The following is a 24,013-nucleotide window of genomic DNA, read 5'->3' as shown; positions in this document are numbered from 1 at the left end:
TATTATTTTTTTCTTTTGCCTTAAAAGATAATTCCATCCCATTCCTTTAAAAACTAATACGTACGAATTCTGTCTTTATTTATATTTTATTATTGTGGCCCTATATTTTTTTTAGGCTTTTATTATAAGCCCTCTCTGTTCTTCCTGTCCCTGTTGCGCTACTTAGCATCAGTCCTGTTTCTCTAGGAGGGGTCCAGATCAAATGTTATGGGCCCCCGTAGCTAGGAATGGCCGAGCCAATGGAAAGTAGCATTGACTCCCTCCTGTTACCCCTGAGGGTCATGTTCAGAGGTCTGAGGGGCATGTGGGGAAGTTTGAGTGGCATTTCGGAGGGCCTGAGTGAAGTGTGGGGATGTCTGAGTGGCATGGAATTGCATGTGAAGAGGTCTGAGTGGCTTGTGGGAGGTCTGAGTGGCATGTGGGAGGTCTGAGTGGCATGTGGGAGGTCTGAGTGGTATGTGGGGAATTTAGGATTATAAGTGGTGTTTGAGGGCTTGTGGGTTCTGAAGGCATTTTAGGACATTTTGTGTCAAATAGATGTCTGAGCACATGTGAGGCGATTTTGGAGCAAGTGGCACATCCGAGTTGCATTGAATATTGAGGCAAATGAGGGACATGTAGGAGCATTTCGGGATAGGGATGTAGGTCTGCCACGGTGGTGTTGAGGCTGTTTGCTTATTCTTGAAATTAAGGGTAATGAGCGGCTCTTTTGAAGATTGATGCTTAAAGTATATTGCTTAGCCTATAACTGTTTTAAGAGCTTCTGTGAATGTATCTTCAGCTTGCAGTGATATCAGAGTACCGCATGCAACCAGAGCATTAGTGAATTACAATTCACGTGGCAAACATTCATCTAATAGCAGCACTAAATATTATGGTTCAAGTATTATGGTTCAAATCAGAACATAATTTGCACGCAAGTTGTGGTTCAAAAAGGTTCCGACCATATTCAAATTAAGTTGTATCTGGTTGTAAGTGAGCTCTACTGTTCACAGACAGAACCTCGGGGGAGGTGGGCGTGATGGGGCGGGGCTACAAAATTTGCATCATGTTGGCCCCGCCCCCGTGACGTAATGACGCAAACACGTCATTTGCCAGTAGGGGGCAGGGCCAAACGCCGCGATTCACCGGTAATCGCTGAGTTTTGGACCTAATGCCCACTGCAATAGGAAGTGGGCAGAATTCTGCAACATGCGGGAGATTGCCTCATTCTCCCGGGAGTCCGTGAAACTCTCGCAAAATGCGGGAGTCTCCTGGACATTCCGGGAGAGTTGGCAAGTATGGGGTAAGTGCAATATAATTTCACATCAGAATACACACAAAAAATGTATATTATAAAATAAGTGAACAACTCAAAACAGTAGAATTATTAATAAAAATATGGTTGATTTAAAAAAAATATGTAATTTTTTACATTAATTGCATAAATCAAGATGTTCTTAATACGTACTTACAATGCGTTTTTATGGTCTATCTTTTAGGCATGTTTTGTGCTAGCTAGTGGCATGCATATGTGTAATTTTCCAAAGAAAGACTATGCTGTTCCAGCCTGCAGCTGGTGCAAATCATGTGTCTGAGAAATCCAGGACTTGAATTGGGCGCATCTGCTTCGGCACGTCCTCGGCACGCTCACGGCACGCCCGTACTGTACATTGCCTACGTCCGTCTGCTACTTCCCACCCCTGTTCTGCCCTTTAGGTCATAAGAGTCATTTGCATTCGGACATGAATTGCATTCAATTGCTTTCATAGGCGTAAGGTCCTTTTCTGAGCTATTTCATGCAAGATACAGCACGAACGCGGACTTACGTCCAGACATGAATTAGGCCCTATATCTCCCCTGTGACATTATCACCAAGCTACCTGTAGTCTGTTTGCAGCAACTAGTGATTGCATCATAGACATTAGCAACACCTGCAGATAAGGTAATACAAAATGGAATTTCCAGTAATAGAGAGCAGGCCGGACAGTCCCAAGGCAGCATAACATTGCCTTTTATCCTAAACAACCAATCTAAGCAATATCACTCAACAGGAGACAAGACAGCACTGGATCTTTTAAACTAATGCTCAGATATACCATATTGTATTGAGAAATATTACTTTTGTGTCTAATATATTAAATGGAAACCACTTGTTTGAAACTGAAATGATCCTTTAAACATTCTCTTGTCAATAAATATGGAAGAAAATGACATTGCATTTTCCCACACTTTTAAGTTCCAGCTAAAAAGAATTAATTCCAAAAAAATACACCTATAAAACTTGTTCTTTCACAGCACTTCCAAAAATCTCAAGCACTTGTTAATAAATCTGTAGGACCCCCGATGTGCATGAAATGGAAAGTGCACTTCTGAAAATCTTTCCACTCTGTTTACTTAAACCACATAGATGATACAGTCTTTAGTCAATTAACTGAATTACACCTAGGTTTCACACTGTGAGGATATATCTGTCATAATTTTGCAGTCCACCCATGTGCACATTTTAATTTCCCTGCGTACGCAGTAAGATTTCTCTGTTGATAAAATTAATTAAAGGGCTGTGAACTTCCTCAAAGCAAATATCTACACATTTAATTCACACCATAGTTTATGCTTGATTCCAGACCGTCTATCATAGTAAAATACTTATATATAAATGTATAATACTGTTGATGCCTCTTTTTCATTGCACTAAACCCCTCTTAAGAACCTCTTGGGCCCCCTGGCACAGCAATGCACTGGGGCCCCTATATATACAAAAAAAAAAAATGATTATATATATGGGCCCTGCAGCCCAGGGGGGGCCCTCCGGAGGCAGGAAAAAAATAAACCATGCAAAAAAAGAAGAAATTACTTACCGTGCTGTCAGCTGGCGATCCGGCTCCCTCCCTGGTCTCCTCCTCCGTCGCGCTCCGCAATGGATGTCGGGCGGGCGTGATGACGTCACGGCCGACATGCACTGCCAGCGTGCCCAATGGGAAAGACGGCCCTGCCCTTTCACATGTTAAGACTTATCACTATAAATAAAAACACGCACACCAGTAAATTTTGATAGTAATGGTCACAGTTTATTAAAACAAGAACTGGTAGAGGAGAAGGCAAATTTTGAGTCAGCTACAACTGATAGCAGAAACCAAACAGTGTATGGCCAACCGGCACTAATCACTGGTCCCAGGATATAGCCCTTTACGTTTCGCCAGTGCTAAAACTGGCATCAGAGTGGCTACACATCTTCTGGACTCACAATGATGTACCCACACAAAGCAGGTCAAAGGCTTTTCCACAAATAAGGATCAAGAGCTACGTCACTTCAAAGGGGTCAGTGAACTGCAGCCAATCAGCATACGCACCGTATGAATTAGTTGTAGAATGCAAATGCCTTCCAGCCAGAGCTGTAGTCCTTTAATGGACAAATAGCCCGCCACCAAGTGAACATACTACAACCCCCAACCTTCAATATATATGGTTAATAAAAGTCCACCCTCGTCCGTGACATGAACCCCATCCGTCCTAAATAGGTGACCCTGATCCGTCGCAATCAGAGGGCGATTAATAACGAACCACCATGGGACTTAACAACATTCCCAGTAGACCTAATAACTTTCTTAAGTAGGCTTTTCATAATGCGGCAGGGATATTGACCCTAGAGGAGATCCTAGGGATTACCTAGGACCAGCATAATTTTATTGCCGGCCAAGATGCCCTTATAGTCCGCAAATCCTCCAAAATGAAGATTAACAAATCCAAAGACATCCCCTTATTCAAATCATTACCCCATATGTGATTGACAAGTATGTTATGGGAACCAACTTGCTTATCCCAGAAGACAACAAAGGTATGAGGGAAGAGCATCCCAGCCCTCTCCTTTCCAACCATATCACAGCCATGGGTGGGAAAATGTGGTCCAGTCGTGAGCCAATTGGTGTCTGGATGCCCAGTACATGTATGAATGGCCAATCACCCAGATCCTGATCTTATTGCGTGTGCCTAGAGGCAAAACAAAGCAGTTCACCATCAAATCTCAACCATAGCCATACACTAACCACCACCACTGCAAACACGGTGGGATAGAAAGCGAAATGGGGTGTGGGGGTAAAAAATCCATGAAACCACTGAGGCATGTAGCTAATCAGGCATTAATCCGGGGGGAAATAGGAATCTGCTGTACTAAAACAGAAAGCATGTTATTAGTTAGAAATACATGCCACTGCAATTGTTGGAGCCTGGCAGTGGTGCCTGGGGTGAAAGGGGAAAACCAATGGCAGAAGCTTAAAACTCCCTGGAGGAGAAATGACATGAAGGGGGAAAGGATGTAGGACCACACTCCCATGTGGCACTAGGCAATAATAGACATGGGTAATCAAGACTGGGCATGGGGGGGGGGGTACGATACGGCACCCTATCCCATGCACTTGAACCATGGGTTGCAGGTGATGGGGGCACATAATGGGGGCAGCCCTTTCATGTGGGCCGAGTAATGAAGGACACTGGAGGGGAAGTCAGGGTATGGGAGGCAAGGAGGATTGGAAGGGCCCTTGCCTAAGTACTTGTAAGCAGCAGGGGGAGCTGCTTTTAAACATGGGGCACCATGTGTCACAGATGAGAATGGTTGTAGGGGAGGTTGCAAGATGCTGGTGAAGTGGGGAGAGGGGCTGATTGTTTTGGGGGGGTTATGAAACAAAGGGCTTGGGTGGAAGGTTGCTGGGATATTTATATGAAATAATGAAATAACAAGTGGAAGGCAGGAAGACAATGCAGAAACTGTAAATTCTAAAATGATCAGCTACAATGACCCCTAGCACTCATTGGGCCTGATTCATTAAGGCAGGCAAAATTAACGTATTGTGTATTTTTAGAAAAACACACGTATATCGGACATACACATATCCGTATTCAACTAGAAGCAGAACTGAAGAAACATCTCTCGTTGAATATGGGTCTAGGTATGCACTGCATATACAGCTTTTGCGGTACTGAAACAGACGCAATACACTGCAGGATGCGTCAAATACATATTTGGAAGATAAAGTTGCAGCAAAACTCACAAAAGAAAAAAAAAATATTCATTTAATGTCACCTTATAATAATATAGGGTCTGATTCATTAAGGATCTTAACTTGAGAAACTTCTTATTTCAGTTTCCTGGACAAAACCATGTTACAATGCAAGGGGTGCAAATTAGTATTCTGTTTTGCACATAAGTTAAATACTGACTGTTTTTTCATGTAACACACAAATATCAACTTTAAATTCAGTGTACAAATAAGCTATCAAGTATTTGTGTGCTACATGAAAAAACAGTCAGTATTTAACTTATGTGTAAAACAGAAAACTAATTTGCACCCCTTGTATTGTAACATGGTTTTGTCCAGGAAACTGAAATAAGAAGTTTCTCAAGTTAAGATCCTTAATGAATCAGGCCCATAGTCATTAATGAAAGAGCATTACAAACAAAAGTATTTTCCCTCATATTTTTTCCCATTGTAATACGTTTATCAATAATATTGATGTCTACTGCATGTAAAATGCATTTTTACCGTTGCTTTTGATTGCAGACACATGTTCTAGCATGTATACGCAGCTGTCATCTCTGTCACTCAGCACTTACACCTGCTCTGTAGCTGGTGCAAGTGATACTACTGAAAAACACGTACCTGAGAGATGTCCTAAGCTTGAATCTGACACTGCTGCCTGCGCTTCCACTCCCTGTTCCCCCCATGAAATAAGAGGCAGTCAGAAGAATCCTTAGTGTTTGAAAATAAAGTGGATGCTCTTGCGGTCACTAGCGTATAGTTTGTTTCTTGGCATGTGCAGTGCAATTTGAACTGTCAGGTTACATCTTTGCACTTTCTCTACGCTGTCGCGGGATGTTAGTATACACACTTGTTACTCCTGTTGTACACCTGGCACAAATGTAGTGTTGTGCACAGGCCCGGCGCTCCCATTAGGCAACCTTAGACAGTTGCCTAGGGCGCCGGGACCTGCAGGGCGCCGCTGACTAGATTTTCTAATCTAGTCAGCGGTTCAGGAGAGAAGGGCAGCGGGGTGCCGCCGCTGTTTTTCCATCTCACACTAGTCACACATGATCACTGACTGACGTTCGGCGGCGCCTCTGAGTTCTCCCCTCCCCTCTCAGCATGCATCGCAAGGAGCAGCTAGAGGAAGAAAAGGTAAGTAACATTTAATTAATTATTCTTTTATCTGGTGTGCGGTGAGCGGGGGGTGAGCGGGGGACGGGCGGGGAGCGAGCGCGCGGCGGCGTTATTTTGTCTAGGGCGCCGTGAACCCTAGCACCGGCGCTGGTTGTGCAAAATAGAGCTGCATACATCTTAAGATGTGTCAGTTGGGCATATGCAGGTAAATGATTTTTTCTTGCTTGTCTTGTGCTGCATATTTTGAAGGTGTAAATGAATCCAGTTCTCCCTGAGCCCCATTGTGTTTATGAACCAAATATACACAATAAATACTGATGCACTGTCCAATTCTACTATAAGTATAACAGTAATTATATATTAGATACTGGAAGTTCTTCTATATTTATAATAATAATAATAATAATAATAATAATAATAATAATAATAATAATAATATTAATGATAAATTATTATTATTATTATTATTATTATTATTATTATTATTATTATTATTTAAATAATTTATTTATTTATAACATTACAAACACTGAAGTTACTTCACAGATGCTGAGTGTTTATCTGCAGCTGATGATTCAAAGGACTCTCCATTCTCCACTAAATATGTTCATTAAAATTTCTAATCAAACACATGGACGCATGGTAAATATTAAAACATCATTGTATTAATTGTTATTTCAGAAATGACATTAATCATCATCAATAAACAAGACATTTTTATGAACACAGAGTTGCAAATCTAATAATTATATTTTACTGTAGGAGTCAGTGGCAACAACTCATAATAATCGTGAAGATTCAGCGGAATGTCTCAGATAATGTAGAGTTACCATCGGAGAGTTCCATTAGTCTCCCAAATATCTGAAAATAGCAACAAAGGTGAAGAAGCAACTACTGCAAAAATACTTCCTCAATCATTATGTATCCATTAGTTGCCAAGGAGCTCTGTATGGGATTTCTTGAAGAGTATAGAGGAGGTAGAGAATATTAGAGAAGAGAAAAAGGAAAGGCAAAAGAGGAAAGAAAAATGGAATGAGGGTAGGTTGGAAGGTGATGATGGTAAGTAAGATAATGCCGAGATAGCGGTAGTGAATATAAGTTAGAATATAAATTTGAATAAAGAAGAAACCTTTTGGAGCAGGCAGTATCTTAGAAAGAAAGACTGTGCAGACAGGGGCAGGGTAAGGTTTCTCTGTACCCTAGGCAAAGCTTCAGTCTACCACCCCTGCTCCCCCTTCACTACCCTCTGCCTAGTCTCTCGCACACACACACTTTTGGAATTAAATTAATGCAAATTCTGCATTTATTATTCAAGGACAAACTTAGGATTTCTAGGATTTCCCGAGAGGCATTTTTGCTCCATGCCGCTAAATTGAGCAGGACCATCATGCAAGTGGATTTTAGACAGCGGTAGGCTGCTATCCAAACCCTTCCCTTGAACTATACGGGCAATGCTGCGTGCACTATTGGTAGGTAAATGCAGCTCGCCCTTTGATAGCAGAGCAGTGTGAAGTGGGACATACTTGCCAACTGTCCCAACTGCAGTTGGGACAGGTCCCGGACAGTCCTCCAAAATCAGGACTGCCCCACCGGAATCAGGATAGTTGACATATTTTCCTACTTTCTCCTACCTGTTCTTACAGTTTTTCAATATCTATTGCTACTTATGTCTTAAGCTCAGTTGCTGCTTGTCTGGATCCTGGAATGTTGGCGCCCCTTGTTTGGAAAAGTTATAGGTACATGAGATGAGAAATGAGTGAATACTCAAGGCCTCACACCTAACAACCAGACCCAACATTAAATCAATAGCACCCATGTTTAATAGGCCTCCCTACCAGCATCCAGCCCCAACCTTAAATTAATACAATTCTCATTTAATAAATAGACCTATTTCCCTCCTGCCTGAACTGACAATAAATTAATAGATTCCACATTTAAAAAAGAATCCAATTTCTTTCCAAACAGCCCAGAAATTAAATAATGAATATTCACATTTAGTAAATGGCCCTCCTTCGCTGCAAGATCATTACTATGTTCAATTAATAGCCCCCACAACACTGCATCATTATTAGTCCCATCACCCCATTTCAAACTCATAAGCCCCGCCATAATCCCAGTATTAAATTACAAATTCCCCATCATCAAATAAATAGCCCCCACCAGTAAATTAATAGCTTGCCTGGAAACCGTTAAATGATTAGCCAACCTCACCCAACCATTAAACTAATAACTCACACTTGCACCTGCATGGAATTAAATAAACTATAAATTTAAGTGCCACCTTAGTTGCCTAAAGCTGTCTGATCGTAGGCCCGGGCCTTCATGCTTATTGTTTAAGTGTAATAGTAGAAATTCCTTTGGATTTAAGATAATCAGGAAATATCTGATGAGTGTAAGAGTATTAAGTAGTTTGTGACACAAAAATGAATAAGGGATAACAGTAATGTGAAACACAGCAATCAGAAATAAATTAAATACAGTGTATAGAAATTGAAATAATAAAATTAATACAATGAAGTAATATAATAAATACATTTTGAAAATAATCAAATTAAAAATGTACAAATAAAGTGGAGTGAGAATGAATATAAACATATATTCGAATGGTGTCTATATTGGTAGAAATAGTTCTAAATGCTGCATCAGGGATAAAACATGTAAAACCTTCAATGGTCAATATATTTCTATTATATTTTTAAATCTTATCTAAATTTTTTACATTTGATCTTTAGTGGTATTGTAACTGCATAAATGAACTGGTTACCTGGGTCATGTATGCAGGGGAGCTGAGAGGGGGAAGGGGTACAAATTACTGGGGCCCGGGCTGCCTGGGGGGCTCAGTCCCGACAGTCTAGTATTTTTTATTTTAATTTTTTTTAAAGAAAAATAAAACAAAATTCTACCACCAGGTGACGCTAGCGAGCACCCTGCAAATTGGAGTTGTGGGTAATGTTAAGGGAGAGGGAGGGAGAGCGCGAGCTGACACCTGTCTGCAACTCCCAGTCCTCGGACAGTGTGTGACATCACACACACTGTCCCAGCAGCATGGAGAAGGAGTTCCTGCTCAACGTAGGTTAGTCAGCTTGGCTGGGGTTGTGGGTGGTGTTATGATGTGTCTGCTGGGGGGGCTTATGATGTGTCAGGTGGAGTTATGATGTGTCTGGGGGGTGTAATGTGGATATGGTGTAATATTTCTGTGGGGGTGGCGTGATGTAGTTGGGGGGTTGCTTGTTAAATGTTATATTTTATTATAATGTATGTCTTATATATTGCATGCTAAAAATTAAGAGGAGCTCAAAAACCCTTAAACATATATATGTGTGTGTGTGTTTAAGGGTTTTTGAGCACCTCTTAATTTTTATATAATACATACATTATAACAAAACATAATTTTATATATATGGGAAAGTCCACGGGAAACCTCGCAGCAGAAATTCCAACTGTAATTGCCAGCAACATCGCCAGCAATTAAATCTGCCTCATATTGTTACTTTATGAATAAATTAGAGATGCTCACTGACCCCCGATAAGTGGTTTTGGTTTTGGTTTTGGATCTGGATTAGCTTCGTGTTTTGGTTTTGGTTTTGAATCTGGATTTTTTTTAAAAAAATTGCTAAAATATGCTAAAATCACATAATGTTGTTCTTTTTATGAACCTACATTGTTATTAACCTCACTAACACTAATTTAAAGTCATTTGCAGTCAATATTGACCACCTCATAGGTCACAATATTATTTTCATATACTTTCAAACAAAGATTGCAGCAGTTCTTGCCAGTGTTCAGAAAAAGGCCATTGTCATGCCTGGGCATTTGAAGCAAGTTCATGGAAAGCTGTTGGAAAATCAGAAATTTATGTTAAAAAAATAACAACAAGCAGTCCAGCATCATCTACCTCCCTTCTCTCATCTAGATCCCAGCACCTGCAATCTACAACCCCAAAACCTTCATCATTAATATCCCCATAAGTGATGAGAGTTAGTCCTGCATCCAAGTTCCTAATTCTAGATGACTCCTCCACTAACCATGATTGATCTGAATAATTATTGAGCGTTCGTACCACTGCTGCTGCTGCTGCGGATGGGGTGGATCTTCAACCCAGAAGAAGACTACTAGTAGTTTACAACAATTGACTGTTAAACAATCCTTTGCTAGAGTGCAAACATGGTTAGCTTGAGTCAAGTGATTGCTTCAATTATACTTTTTGAGAAGCAGCTAGAGAAATTGAAGGATGAAATTAAACTAAGCAAATCCTCTAACTATATTGTAATTCTATATCTAGGACTTAAATCGCTTCGCCAGGATCCAAGAGCTATCAACATCTTGTAATATTGTCTCCTCCTTTAGTTGGAATTAATTTGCATTGTTTGAGGAAGACGTACACAATGATAAGGGTGAATATGATGACAGTGTAGATTGCAGGTGCTGAAATCTAGCTAAGAGAAGGGAGCTACTTGATGCTGGTATGACTGGTAATATTTTGGGTAGAATGCTATCTTGGCAAATTTATGTTTTTGTACAATAAACTTTCACCTTTTTTTAGAGAAGTTTTTTTATTCTTTAAAAAGGTAAAAGCTTTTTATTTACATTTTTGGTTCCCTGACTTAAAACCACTATGCACTTGAACATAGGCTTTAGCACATGAGGTAGAGGGATTAGTATGAAGAGTGATAACAACAATGTCACCCCTCCTGTTTCTGTATGAGCTATGGCACAATACAATGTCACTGGAGAGTTTGAAGAACACTGACAGCCCTATTATTACAATTTCTGTTTCAGCACTGAACCCTGCCACCTTTCCTGTTTCTGAGTCAGCTATGGTACAGTAAAATGTAACTGCAGATTTACACCAAGCCAGCCAGCCCTATAATTTCTATTTCAACAATGAGTCTTAGCAATGGAGCACTCCTCTTTGTCTTTTACATATATAATTTGCGTGCAAATTCAGAAAAAAAGCCTGCAAGTGCTAGTATTTGCATTTCAGCAATGAGAATTAGCAATGCAGCTCTCCTTTTTGTGTTACCTGTATAACACACTTTTTGAGTCAGTATGACAAGGTCTTGCATCATCATGACTGACCATACAAGAAGATGCCCCACTGCAGAACTAACACTCATAGAGAAAGGCGAAGTCCTGATTCTTTCTTTGCCACTGCGTGTGCAGAATGGCATGTTGGCAATTTTGTTTTTTTCGGTACTTAACTATGGCTTGATTACAGGTGTTTTTTTCTTGACCAAGGTAAAAGGTGTCTTTTTTCATTTTTGTTTGCTGGACTTAAAAACACTATGTACTTTTACATAGGCTTTACCAGGTGACATACAGGGATTACTATCATCATGACTGGTGGCAGCAGCTGCTTGGTGCTCCTGCTCTTCTGTGTACTGCTGTGAATCAATTTTGATAACACCATACACTTTTTGGTGCAAATTCAGAATAAAAGCTTGCAAGGACTTGTATACTTGTATTTCAGCAATGACAATTAGCAATGGAGTTCTTGTCTTTGGGTGTATATTAGACCCTACACTTTTTGGTGCAAATTCAAAAAAAAGGCCTGCAAGAACTTGTATATTTGTATTTCAGCAATGACAATTAGCAATGGAGCTTACTTTAACACTGCTACCAACCTCGTCTTTCAAGTCTGTAAGTTTGCCTGCCCAACTGCTCTACACTCTATCCTATCCCTTCTCTGTCCCTCTCTCAAATGGCGCTAGATCGCTGTGGAGGGCGGTATTTTATTGATCGACGACATCATGATGACGTTTTGCCTCAATTTGGAATCCGAAAAAGAACGAAAGTACTGAGCCGACTCGGCTCGGTACTCGGATCCCCTAAGTTCGGGTGTATTCGGTTTCCGAGGAACCGAGCCTGAGCATCTCTAGAATAAATTAATTTGGAGTTATGTCATTTTCTCTCATTATTGAAGTTATGTTTACGGGTTTTTGAGCGCCTCTTAATTTTTATTGTGCGTTTATCTTGGTATGGGGTTACAGAGCCCCATACCAAGATAAATTCCCCCCATAATGTCATGTGTCATGTCATGTATTCCCCCCATAATGTCATGTGTAAAGAGGCACTGCCACAGTCCATTCGGCCACGCCCCCATCACTATGTGACCATGCCCCCTTCGAGGGCATCCCTTCTCCTACTATGTGGGGAGGGGGGCCCAAAATGTTGCTGTACCGGGGCCCCAAATTCCCCTTGGCAGCCCTGCATGTATGTGCATATCCTCTCAGACTGACTCGCTGAAGCAGTAAGCTGTGCTCACCACTTCGACAGTACTGCCGAAGCAGCTGAGTATCACTCCAGTAATATTTTCATGAAAAAATGAAAAATTTAAAAAACAGCCTTATCACCTCATATTAATAAATATACCATATGTATAGGCATTGCTTTAACTATATAAATTATTAGCTGTTTTAATTGATAATCATATTCTACAACTACATATTTTGGTTGAACTTATGAGAGAAGATTCAACTTAAAACATTTTTGTACATTATTGAACATGGCAAATATTTTTTGTGTCTTTTTTGGCACCAAAATTCCAAAACCAACTACAAAATTAGTCTTGAGAACAATTATTGTTTCATAATAATACATTGAAATACTGGATTCATTCAAAATACAATACCAAAAAATGCTTTAATTAAAAGTGCTAGTTTAACTGACAGTTTTATATGCCTCACTTGTAAAGCAGAATAGATGTGAAATGTCACTAAGGTTTTCTTTAGGTAGGCGTTTAACATAATGCATCTAACTCTATCAATCAGGAAACATTTAATTGACTGTCACAGATTACAACTTTAAAAATAATTAGCTTCCAGATCAGTTAGTATTAAAGTAAAAAAAAGTAACTTAAAAACACAAAAGAGAAATAATTAAACTGAAGAGATGAACATGTAAAAAAAGCATAAAAAAATTCCATAATATCAGCAAAAAATATTGCACTTTAAAAGATAATCTCATACCTAACATATTCAGATATGATGGTAAAATAGATTCAGTGTTAACCTGATTTTCCAATTTGCCTACTAGTAAGTTTGTTTATTTTTTTGGTAAGGTGTTACCTCTCCAGTCTACTACAGACAGCTGAAGGGCCTCCCACATCAAATGCTGGTCAAAATTGTGAATATGAAGTCTTTTAAGTTGGTGTGATATCACTAGCCCTGTCCATGTATGAATACACCAATCCACACCATGCATTTCTGATTGGCGAGATGTCTGTCATTCTATGTTTGCTCAGTTAGAGAAGTATATCTTTCCTAACGAGGAATGGAGTCAGAGGTAGAACTAGCGAGCTATGGGCACCGGTGCAGGGATGCGGAGAGGAGGGAACCGGGACTCATGACCCCCAGCATCTGCCATACAGTGTGCCCCATTATCTCCTTTAGGCCAGGTGTATTTATTATTGTTATTAATTTTTATTTATATGGCACCACTAGGTGTCTGCAGCGCCGTACAGGGACAAACGAAATTACAATACGAGGTGAGACAGCACAGTACAGTAAACAATAATCACAGTAACTCAGTGGGCTCAAGGCACAGCTAGAGGGGCGGGGGAGGGGAGAGGGGAAGGTCTGCCAACAACGGCACCTAGGATGGAGGGCACGGATGAGAGGGAGACCCCCAGGGGGAAGAGGAGGGAGCGAGAGGGGAAGGGGAAGAGGGTCCTCGAGGAGGAAGGCAGGGAAGCTGGCGAGCAGAGTTAAAAGTGGAGAAGATGGGGGGGAGATGACCCTGCTCAAAGGAGCGTACAATCTAAGGGGTAGGGTATACTGACAGAGAGACATGGGGAGAGAGGGAAAGAAGGAGGAATGGATAGGGGGAGGGGAATGAAGGGGAATGAAGGATAGGGGAATGAAGGGGAAGAGTCAGAAGAACAGGTAGGAAGTTAAGTGGGAGACTGGAAAGCTTTAAGAAAAAGGTGGGTTTTTAAACACCGTTTGAAACTGGACAGATTAGGGGAAGTTCTGATGGAGGGAGGGAGCTTGTTCCAGTGGAGGGGGGCAGCGCGGGCAAAGTCTTCGATATGCGCGTGGGAGCAGGTGATCAGGGGGGAAGAGAGGCGACGGTCATTGGCCGATCGGGGAGGGCGAGATGGAGCATGAATAGAGAGGAGGGAGGAGATGTAGGGTGCTGTGGAGTTGGAGAGGGCCTTGTATGTAAGAGTGAGGAGCTTGAACAGGATTCTGTAAGGTAAGGGGAGCCAGTGAAGGGATTGGTAGAGGGGGGGGACAGAAGAGGAGCGTCGAGAAAGGAAGATAAGCCTAGCGGCAGCGTTAAGTGCAGATCGAAGGGGAGCGAGGTGAGAGTGGGGGAGGGCAGTAAGGAGGAGGTTGCAGTAGTCCAAGCGGGAGATGATCAGGGAGTGAATGAGACATTTAGTGGCATCTTGGGAAAGAAAGGGCTGGATGCGAGCGATGTTTCCGCACCCACTGCACCAATGGTAGTTCCGCCACTGCATGAGTGATAGAGAGCATTGTGGACATATTTATTTAAGTATAAACATTTTAGCTTTGTCATGAATATTATGAATTAATTTGAGACTTGGTATATAGTCATCCAAAATTTACTGGATAATTTAAATTCATTTGACAAACAGGTCATTCACGGTTGATGGGATAGAAAGAAGCCAAAACAGCATGCAACAAGTGCCACAAGTCTATAGTGTTATCCAGTGGTATATGATGGTATGCCAAACTGCCACTTCTCCTACTGCTTTAATTTTCCATTTACTTATCATTTTCCATACCGCCACTTCTAAACTTCCACTTTGTCCACTGGTCTTTTCAAAGTAGCTTACTAAACCTTAGAGACTCATTCTTCCAGCTATTTCAAATGGAAAATGCCTGTGAATGTGTGTCTCATTGTCACACACCAGGCTTTTAGGTCCTGTTACTTCTTCTGTCTTTTTAAGCTGTCCCTGTGGTCCACAGGCTCTGCTGGTCTTAGATCTCTCTGCAGGATGCTGCCCAATCTGACTCCAGAGATCCCTCCAAAATTTGTACATGGGCGCTATCACCTGCTCACCTTCAGCCAGTCAGAGTACTGCTTCAGCTCAGCTGACTGCAGCTTCCAATAAGGGGAGAGCAGTCTTCACTCCAGGGTTCCCCCCCAAAACCAGTTCCTAGTGGCACCATTTTTAATCCAGTCACCTGATCTCTCTCAGCCAGTCAGACTGCTGCTTCAGCTCAGCTGACCGCAGCCTCCAATCAGGTGATAACAGTTAATATAAAAGGACTTCCTGGATTCCTAACCTGTTGCCAGTGCAACAGTGATTCTTCAGACACCAACCTGGTTTAAGCCCGCCAAGTGTGAACAAAATACTGTTGGCTTTTATGTTCTGTCTTTCATGATGATAATGATGATAGGTAAAGATATTTTTGTGGCTGACAGAAAAGATAATAGGCCTCATTCTTCAAGGAATGCAAAATGAATTCAATGTGTGGTTTTAAAAAAACTCAAGTGCATTGGACATACACATGTCCGTATCCAACAAAAAGCGGACCTGAAGACACGCGTGTTGATGAAAAGGTACAGTCTGCTCTAACAGACAAGACACTGCAGGATATGTCCAATACATGTGTGGAATATCAAGTCCCAAAAGAATGCACTGAAAAAAAACCCAACTATTCAATTAATGTAAGCCTGTTATTAATATACCGTATATACTCGTGTATAAGCCGAGTTTTTCAGCACATTTTTTGTGCTGAAAAAAGCCCCCCTCGGCTTATACTCGAGTCCCACTTACCTGGTCTCCGTTTTCCAGTCTCCCCCGCTCATCTGCAGGCATCTGCAGCCTCTGTGGATCACTGTCAGCCACCATTTTATTGTAGCCCGTTTTTGTGTGTTCATTGCACATGGAACAATAAAGTTAAATGAAAAGGAGCCTGTCAGTCAAAGCTAAAGACCGGGACATTTCCATCTAGCCCCGCTGGTCAGAGACACATGTGAGTACCCTGACTTGTCCACTGCAATTATTTGCAGCAGTTTTATAAAGTCCATTTTTCATTCTTTGTCACCTATTAATAAGTGTCTGAAGATTCTTTTGCGTAACTGTGAAATCATTGAAAAGTCTAAAAACATCCCAAACTTCAAGTATAATAAGGGTTAAATCACACAAAGCAAATTGTATTGTTCTGTTAAAATGTTTCTTCCAGCAAAAAAAATCAAACTTATCTTATCTGAGCTATTATATCAAATTCTATTTAGTGTATGTGCAGCATCTTTTGCATTACTAAAGCCTAAATTACTGTACTGTTCTGAACACTTAGGAGTAACTGCTCATCACCTTCTAAAGGCGAATAAACTTAACTGGCACATGTATTTAGTATCCACAGACTGTCTCATTGATTTATATATTAATGATCTGAGTTGTCTTTAGTGAATGTTATTTATATCTGTGTTCACCTATTAGGCTTGATACCAAGTGCAGAGGATTTAGTTTAACCATTTGTGTACAATTTATTAGGATATGGGTATATATTATGTACTTATAAAATTTTATTGATGTTTAATAACAATAAATTTTGATATATTCATTTACAACCTCACGTTTGTATTATTGGGAGCCCAATGTTAACGATATCCAGCACTGTTTTTATTTTTGAAACTTACCAGTAGCTGCTGCATTTCCCAACCTAGGCTTATACTTGAGTCAATAAGTTTTCCCAGTTTTTTGTGGTAAAATTAAGTGCCTCGGCTTATATTCGGGTCGACTTATACTCGAGTATATACGGTAGTATTTAATTAAAAAACATTAAAAAAAAAAATGAAAATGGTTGGGTTTCTTTTCCATTTTTTTCTCCATAAACACATTTATTAGGATGTTATGAATGTCTACTGTACATCAAATGCATTTTTACAGTTGCTCCTGATTGCAAACACATGTTCTAGCATACACGACCATCATCACTAGTAATTGTGACTTACACCAGACCTGTAGCTGGGGCAAGTGATATGACAGAAAAACACGTACCTTAGAGATGCTCAAAGCTTGAATCGGACACCGCGGCGTGCACTGGATCTTGGCACGCCCTTAGTATACATTGACTGCATGCAATCCTTTGGCCTCAAAGATATATTGGACGTTGCTGCGTCCTCTGGACAGGCGCAGAGCGATTTCATGCAAAATACGGCACATATCGGCATTTACATTTCTTGATGAATCAGGCCCAATGTCTGTATTGCAATTATGCTCCAATGCATTTCTATTTGCGCAGCTGTGCCTACCTGGAAGAGCTTACCTCCTTACTATTTTGAACTTCTCACGCAGAAGCAGAGAACTTTGGCGTGTTTGCACGTTCAGCTAGAAATGCACACGAGAGAAACAGTTAAATCATCACTTCAAAGTTCTCACTACAGATACTAATTCTAAAGTACCCTCAGGTTTAGCTCATTAATCATATGAGTGAGGGATCATGTCTTATTATATATTATTATCACTTTTGTGTGTGTGAGTGTTATTGTTACATTGATCAAAAGTGCATTTTATGTATAAAATACACCTGGGGGTAAGTATATCAATCAGCGCATTCTGCAAGTCGCCGATATTCGGTGACTTTGCAGGGCAAATTTAAATCAAAACTTGCCTGTAAAGACATTGCCGTTTTAAATCTGCCCTGCAAAGTTGCCGACTATCGGTGACTTGTAGAATGCGCAGATTGATACATTTGCCCCTTGTAAGGTGCAAAATGTGTCCCATTGCAATGATCTGTAATCAAAATTCCTTTAGTAGGCTATGCACAGGCATATCCTATATTTTTTAAAACTATATTTGTCTAAGCACCTTTAATAACCTTTGAAAATTCATGTTAAACCCTTCATAATATTGCTTATTGAGATTTGCCAATCTGCCAAATGCCATCCCACACACTATTTGTGAATTTGGATTTTGTGGAAATTATAGTTTATTAATGGAGCTGGAACAAGAACAATCAATTCATTCTTTGGTGGGTTGGGATAGGAAAGGAATCACCTACGGCAAAATTCCACCGCCAAACCATGAAAAATATTACAGCAAAACGAGGAATGAGGTGAATGTTTGAGAAACAGTTTTGAAAATTTCATTCACCTAAAGTGGATAGACTTAAATTCATTATCCCATGATCTAAATGGTTTGTCATGGAAATCAGTTGTAAACTGAGACTGAAACTGTTATTATTTATTTAATGGATGGTATTTAAGTATCAAATCTTTTATATAAAGCAAATCAGATGACATTCCAAAAGTCGTGATCATGATCCAAAGATCTATCTGTATTGTGTAGAGGAACACAAACATTTTTTTAAGTAGAAATAACAAAAGTGATTCATAGGTTATATGGTTAGGTCTTAGTATTTTAATGCTCTAAACCCCCCTTTGCAGATTACAAAACAAAGATGACATCATCATTATTATCAGCATTTATTTATATAGCATCAGAAAATTCCGTAGTGCTTTACATTTGGGAACACACTCTGTAATAAAACAATTCTGGGTTATACAGACAGAGAGGTAGGAAGGCCCTGCTCGCAAGCTTTCAATCTATGGATGATATGTCATAAATATACATAGAAATTTCAGGACACGGATATTCTAAAAAGCTAGTAGGGTGAATACATGAGAAGAGAACAGATAAACATAAACAACTACAATGTGGATCAAGAATTTTGAGGGGAAAACAAATTAGACAGGAGGTGACACAAACATTAAATGTCGATGGTCTGTCTGTAGGTTTGTGGTGTATGAAAGGCTCTCGGCTCTCTTGTCTATGCTGATGGTTGTCTAAAGGATGGGGAAAAAGAAGTGGTTCATATTCAAGTGGATGTTGAGGTGAAACTCAGTACACTTTCTGTGGATTAGGTCCTATTTACTATTAGTCCACATGATCAAGATATCATCATCATCATCATCACCATTTACTAATTCCGCAGCGCTGTACAGAGAACTCACTCACATCAGTCCCTGCCCCATTGGGGCTTACAGTCTAAATTCCCTAACACATACACACAGACAGACGCACAGACTAGGGTCAATTTATTTGCAGCCAATTAGCCTACTAGTATGTTTTTGGAGTGTGGGAGGAAACCTGAGCACCCAGGGGGAAATCCACGCAAACAAGGGGAGAACATACAAACTCCTCACTAATAAGGCCATGGTTGGGAATCGAACGCATGACCCCAGTGCTGTGAGGCAGAAGTGCTAACCACTAAGCCACCATGCTGCCAATATCAATTTATTAACTCGAAAGTGATGGCATGCAAGGTGTTTGTGGGTACATGTGGGCAGGGAACTTAAACCTGTGTCACCATAAAATGATTTGCATACTGTTTTACAAAGCAGGTTCTCCATCTGTATATATACTGGAGACAATTGGCGATCCTGGGTTCCACACCTTATGAACTTTTAGCAGCATATAATACAATTTTTGGGATCTCTATATGTTGGGTTCTGGGTGTGAAGGTACACTGAAAGACGCTCATGATCTGCACTCAGAAGGGGAAATGCTGTATGATCTCAATATTACTAAGACTAACATTAAAATCAAACATGAGATGTGGGGCAGGGATCGTTTTGTCTCTCATGTGGGGGAAGGGCTAGTTTCATTAAAATTATCCTAAATTTCTCTACTCCCTTCAGGTTCTGCCTCCATTGTTAAAATGTGCGGATACCACTAAAACAGACTGTGCTTAGATCTTATCTTCTGGCTCTCCTTCACTACATTTACACAGTATTGCGTAAATTTTCCCAGCATGTCTGGATAATCCAACAGATGTTGTGTTATAGAAACCAGTTACAAAACATAAAGCAATTTCACATAAGAAACAGGTTTGCCCAATGGCAAGATCATTTTCTGTATTTACCACCCATTATCCTTTTACCGGACTCGTTAAGAACTCTCCCAGCACTGACTGATGCGGAGATAGAGCTTATCTTTCTCCCTTTCAGATTGGTCTATCTACCACTCATCATTGTCCGAAGTGCGGTTCCCCCCATGCAGACTTTACACATTGCCTATTGGATTGTCCCCTAATAGTTTTAGACCCAGGTCTCAAGATTTTTTAATAAACATTTTGTTAACTTTGTACCGTTGTCTCCAGAGTGGGCACTGTTTGGAATTATCCCACGGGAACGTGAGGTGCGAAAGGGATGTAAGACATTACTGCTTGTAATCTCGGCTGCTGCCAAGAAGCGCATACTCCAGGTCTGGGCCTAGGACACCCCTCTTAAATTCTCACTCTTTAGAGAAAGCTTTGCCATGTATGTTGTCTGGACTGGATAAATATTTAATTGCAGAAGGAATCTAGAGTAACATAGTTCTTTGAGACCTGGAAGAACTTCATCAATATCATTTCTGAAAATCTTAAAACACAACTCTGAAAGAGTTTCCACCACATGACATGGTATTAACTCCGGAAGTGTGATGATAAACCCTGGGAAGTGTTATTGTCAACTGAGTGAACCTGTGTTTATGGTCCCCATATGTCTCCTTACATTATTGATGTTTTCGCATTTTGCCTGATTACATAGCTGCATTTTTACCTTATTTTGCCTCTTACCTTTAAAGATCTGCTGGACGCATTTTCATGCTGTACTTTTGGATGTTTAAGTGTATCTTTATTATGCTGTAATGTATTTTCTGCCTCAATAAAAGGATATAAAAAAGGGGGCAGAGGCTAAAGTGGCAACATCGAGCCCCTACCCAAATTTTGCTATGTGACGATGTCTTTTTTCCCCCTGGATAAAACTGTCATGTAAATTGGTAATATCTATGAGTTTCCATTTAGAGAAGAAAATATTGTATTATGTGAAATGTCCACTCATGCTAGAATGATTTAATTTTAAATTCATTTTATTTTGAGCGACCAAAGCTGTTATTTTCTTCACCTACAATTAGACTCTCAGTCAGTGAAATGAGACATATTTTCCTTATATAAAATAATTTTTTACTTTTTACTCTTTGCCTCATGAAGCAAATATGCTGATAGTTCCCAAATCTGTCAAAATATTGTCAGAAATAATATCAGTAAAACAACCAAAAACTACATATCTTTATAGAATCATGGCATAATTTGCTTTTATTAGCAAGATCAGAATTGCATATAGTCATTGTTGTCATGGTAACAACACTGCATACACAATATAAAACATTACAACTTCATACCACAACCAAATATTGCTATATAGTTATGTAAGATTCCGGTCCAAAATCTCATATGCGTCAGTGAGTTCTAAATATGTAGATGACATCATGATTACAAATTATAGGTGCATTAATGTGCTTGGATTTTTTGGGAGAGTATTTCCTCACACAGGATCCTCCACCAAATGAGCCTAGACAAAAGTGGTACTTAGCTGTCTGTACTTGTAGATGGCTATTTGTAGCTACTGTACCTTGATGGTCAGCATAGTGTTGTACAGGAGTTGGGGTCCATAGATGTTGGGCGAGGGAATGGAATAGAAATCGTGATAGCGAGTGGTGGAAGATAGTGGATTGTAAAATTACAAAAGATGACGTTGCTAAATAAAATATTGACTAATGGTTAATATGCAAGTGATTAGCAATAAGTGTGCTCCTGGGAAACAGTGAGAGTGTGGTGGTTAGAAGGAGAGAGTTGGTATGTGGAAAGGGTTAAAAGAAGGAGGCAAAGGAGTGGGGAGAAATAGAAGAATAGGAGGGGGATAAGTGGATGAAGAGAGGCTAAAGGGATAAAACTAATAGCTTGAAAAGAAGTGTAAATGTCACGACTAGTATAGCGTACCTGCTATCGTTGGCACTACTCGGAGGAAGGTGCAGAGTCTAACGTGCCCCTGGTGTTCACCAGGGACCCCTGCAAGGAGGTATGGACTTAGCTGCAGGAAACACGCAGGTCGCGGTCCTTCCATGAGTCAGATAGCGAAGTACGAGAGGAATGTCAGACAGGCCGGTTCGGCAACGGTGCGGGCAATGCAGGTACACAAGGAGAATCCGAAGGGGTAGTGAGTCAAGCCGGGTCGATAACGTTTTGACAGCGAGGTACAAAAGGCAGATCCAAAAGGGTAGTTAAGGCAATCCGGGGCCACAAAGGTCACAGGCAAACGGCAATAAACTGGAGGAAGGAAAAGGTCAGGAAACAGATAATCACAGGAACACTGGAACGCTGGAGGACAGGAAAGGACCTGAAACTCTGGCACAGGAGGTGGGGTCAGAGAGGCTTAAATAGAGCTGCTAGCCAATGCCCTCAGCACTAGTAGTGCTGTCATAGCTCCAGCGCCGTAGCGCTTGTCATCCTTTAGCGCCGTAGCGCTATCTTCATGCAGCGTCCCGTTGCCTAGCAACGGGAACGCTTTCAGGTCTGTAGCTGGCCGGCCGGGCGGAAGGGGAAGTGACGCGTCTGGTTGCTAGGCAACCACACGCGCTATGCGGACGGGCGGGCGGCCGCCGAGCGGCGCCTGACTGTATGCCCTCCTCCTTCTCCCCTTGTTTGGAGGAATCTCTTGAGTAACTGAGGAGCATGAAGGTCCGGTTTATCCACCCACGATCTTTCTTCCGGACCAAATCCCTTCCAGTGCACAAGGAACTGTTGTCGCCCGTAGCGAATGCGGACATCCAGAATCCGGCTGATCTCAAACTCTGTTCCAGAGGAGGTTTGAACTGGAGGAGGTCGAGATGGAGGTACAAAGAACCTGTTAAGCACCAATGGCCGGAGTAGGGACCCATGAAAAGTATTATGACATCGTAAGGAAGCAGGTAGCTTTAGCTTTACACACACAGGATTAATAACTTGTGAGATGATGTAAAGACCAATAAAACTTGGAGCCATTTTCATAGATGGTACTTTGAGTTTTAAATCTTTAGTGGAAAGCCATACTTGATCCCCTACCTTTAATAGAGTAGTAGCTCTTCGGTGGCGATCGGCAAAGGTCTTATGGTGCTGTGATGCTTTTTGCAGAGCTGCTTTGGTTGTGGCCCAAATGAGAGAGAATTCTCGATAGAGTGAGTCCACCACCGGAACTCAGGAGGAAGAATTTGGAAACGGATCTGGGATAATAGGATGCATCCCAGTCAGAATAAAGAATGGAGAAAACCCGGTAGATTCATGGACATGGTGATTGTGTGAGAATTCTGCCCAGGGAAGGAATTGTGACCATCTGCTTTGATTATCAGCGGTAAAGCAACAAAGAAAAGTCTCTAAATCCTGGTTGATCCGCTCGGTCTGACCATTGGTCTGGGGGTGATATCCCGATGAGAATTTTAACTCTGTACCCAGTTTTTTACAGAAGGCCCTCCAGAATCGGGAGATGAATTGCACTCCCCTGTCAGAGATAATATCCTTAGGGCAACCATGAAGTCTGAAGATCTCCTTGATAAATGTGTCGGCTAAGTGACTGGCCGAAGGTAGACCTGAAAGAGGAATGAAGTGCACCATTTTAGAAAATCGGTCAATGACAACCCAGATGGAATTAAATCCAGAACTGCAGGGAAGGTCAGTAATAAAATCCATGGCTATACTCTCCCAGGGAGCATCAGGCGTGGGGATACGCATGCCAGAAGTTGCAGTGGATACAGTAACCACATTAGAGGATGCCACTGAGGAGGTGGTAATGGCTGGAGTAGCAGGCAGAGAGCCTTGTGAAGCATCGAAGCGTGTAGCGATACCTTGAACACATTGTAGGAGATGTGCTTGGGCTGCTTCTTGCTGTTCTACTCGCTGAGCCAAATGGATGAGAAGGTCCCGGGCTGAGGGTTCACCAGTTCCTTCGGTAGACATGGCCAGAGTTTACTGTCACGACTAGTATAGCGTACCTGCTATCGTTGGCACTACTCGGAGGAAGGTGCGGAGTCTAACGTGCCCCTGGTGTTCACCAGAGACCCCCGCAAGGAGGTATGGACTTAGCTGCAGGAAACACGCAGGTAG

The 24,013-nt window shown here is 41.1% G+C and overlaps 1 long non-coding RNA gene across 1 annotated transcript in view; it reads left to right on the top strand.

Moving 5' to 3' along the window:
• Positions 1-1,229: 1,229 nt before the first annotated feature.
• The window catches only part of LOC142139484 (uncharacterized), a 507,294-nt gene continuing 484,510 nt past the window's right edge, over positions 1,230-24,013 (top strand). Inside the window, exon 1 of the long non-coding RNA XR_012688215.1 lies at positions 1,230-1,278. This is a non-coding gene — a long non-coding RNA (uncharacterized LOC142139484). The remainder of the gene's footprint in view (positions 1,279-24,013) is intronic.

This window comes from Mixophyes fleayi, chromosome 2, assembly GCF_038048845.1.
Source record: "Mixophyes fleayi isolate aMixFle1 chromosome 2, aMixFle1.hap1, whole genome shotgun sequence".
Classification (NCBI taxonomy): Eukaryota; Metazoa; Chordata; class Amphibia; order Anura; family Limnodynastidae; genus Mixophyes; species Mixophyes fleayi.
Note: the sequence above shows the minus strand (reverse complement) of the source record. Positions and strands in the feature narration are given on the sequence as shown.